General features: G+C 38.9%; 1 protein-coding gene across 1 annotated transcript in view; it reads right to left on the reverse strand.

The window, feature by feature from the left end:
• Window positions 1-2500, reverse strand: part of LOC125027290 (band 7 protein AGAP004871-like) — a gene marked incomplete in the record, with an annotated part of 593822 nt that overhangs the window by 465256 nt on the left and 126066 nt on the right.

Raw genomic sequence — 2500 nt, forward strand, 5'->3', positions numbered from 1 at the left:
ATATTATATATATATTTATTACTTATTTATTTATTTATTTATATATATACATATCTATCTACCTTGCTATCTGTCTCTCCGCCCATCTCCTTATCAATCCGCTTTTGTGCAGCTTATCATTTACGTATCAGGCTAATTATTTATATATTTGATATCCATGTATATGTCGGTCTGTCTATTTACCAGTCTACTTCGTTATATATCAATATTTATATCAGTCCATCCTTTTGTCTACCTGTCTATCTATCAGTGAACTTAAACTAACCCCCTGTATCTTTATCCATCCGTCTTTCTACCCAATTAACTACCCAGCTATCCAGCCATCTATCTACCTATTTGTTCATCCATCTACTAACTAATCTATCCTAATCCTATCCATTCTACCCACCCACCCACCCACCTATCCACCCATCCACTCACCCTTCCACCCGTCTACCCACCCATCCACCCACCCATCCACCCACCCACCTATCCATCCAACTTTACCCACCCATACACCCACCCATCTACCCACCCACCTATCCAACTACCCACCCACCTACAAACTTACACACCTATCCACCCATCCACCCACCCACCTACCCACCCACCCATCTACCCACCCGTCTACCCACCCATCCACCCATCCACCCACCTATCCACCCATCCACCTACCCACCTACCCACCCATCCAACCATCAACCCATCCACCCATCCACCCACCCACCCACCCACCCACCCACCCACCCATCCACCCACCCCACTATCCACCCATCCACCCATCCACCCCCCCACCTACCCACCCACCCACCCATCCACCCATCCCCTTCCCTATCTCCTCTACTCAGCCGAACACGCATTTCCCCCTTCGTGTCCCTCGTCCGAATGCGTTCCTCGCCACGGCACCGCAACTCGTCATTTCGCGCTCGTTACAATTTCCACGATTTGGGACTTGGGACTTTTCTCTCGTTTTCCGTTTTATTGGTCACGTCCTTTCTACATCTTTCTTCTTGATTCGTTTTCTCTATTTTTTGTGTGTGTCTTTTCTTTTTATCCCCTTTTTTTTTTTTCTTCTTCTTTTGTGTGTTTTTTTTTTTTTTTTTTTCTTATTTTCGTTTATGTATTTTTTTTTTATCTTTTTTTTTTTCCTTTTTTCGCTTATGTATTTTTTTCTCTCTCTTTTCTTTTCCTTTTTTTCTTTTCGTTTTTTTTTCAGTTTCTTTTTTCTTTTTCTTTTTATCTTACTTTATTTTTAGTTTTCTTTCAGTTTGCTTTTTTCGATTTCTTTTCTTTTTTTATTTCGTTTTCTTTTTTCATTTTTTTTTCTTTCTTTCTTTCTCGTTCTTCCCTTTTCGGTCATATTTATGGTTGGGTTTCATTTCATTGCATTTCCTTCGTGCTTGTTCTTTTCTTGCCTTATCTCCATTTATTTATCTATCTATCTATCTTTTTTTCTTTCTTTCTGTTTATCCATCTATCTATCGTTCTATCTATCTGACTATTTATATATCTAGTTATCTATCTATCTATCTATCTATCTATCTATCTATCTATATATATACTACTCCCTCTCTCTCTCTCTTTCTCTCTCTCATTATCTCTCTCTTTCTGTCTCTCATTCTCTTTCTCTCTCTCTCTTTCTCTCTCTCTCTCTCTCTCTCTCTCTCTCTCTCTATATATATATATATATATATATATATATATATATATATATATATATATATTTATATACCTGTCTCCCTCATATTCTTTTTCTTCCCCATTCTCCCTTACTCTTTAACCCTCTCTCCTTGTCTTTCCCTTCCTAAACCCCTAGTTATTCGAGTGTGTTTCTTGCCTCCGTTCCATACCCTAACTTGCCAACCTTTTACGACCCCGCTAAGTTCTCTTCAAAGTGACCTGCCTTGTTCTCCCTTTCCCTCTTCCCTTTCTCTAATCGGAAAATAATAATGAAGGAGAGAGAAAGAGAGATTGAGAGAGGGGGGGGAAGGGAGAGGGAGGGAGGGAGGGAGGGAGGAAGGGAGAGAGAGAGAGAGAAAGAGCGAGAGAGCGAGAGAGAGGGAGAGAGAGAGAGAGAGAGAGAGAGAGAGAGAGAGAGAGAGAGAGAGAGAGAGAGAGAGAGAGAGAGAGAGAGAGAGAGAGAATGGAAGAAAAAGAAGAAGAAAAAGAAGAAGAAGAAAAAGACGAAGAAGAAAAAGAAGAAGAAGAAAAAGAAGAAGAAAAAGAAGAAGAAGAAAAAGAAGAAGAAGAAAAAGAAGAAGAAGAAAAAGAAGAAGAAAAAGAAGAAGAAGAAAAAGACGAAGAAGAAAAAGAAGAAGAAGAAAAAGAAGAAGAAAAAGAAGAAGAAGAAAAAGACGAAGAAGAAAAAGAAGAAGAAGAAAAAAAGAAAAGAAAAAGAAGAAGAAGAAAAAGAACGGAAAAAAATACAACCTCTCTATCTCTTTCCTTAGTAATGACTCCCATATATTTTTTCTCCGGATTTTAGAAAATCTTTGGAGTATCTGCTGGTCTTTCTTTTTTC

Source organism: Penaeus chinensis, chromosome 7, assembly GCF_019202785.1.
Source record: "Penaeus chinensis breed Huanghai No. 1 chromosome 7, ASM1920278v2, whole genome shotgun sequence".
NCBI lineage: Eukaryota > Metazoa > Arthropoda > Malacostraca > Decapoda > Penaeidae > Penaeus > Penaeus chinensis.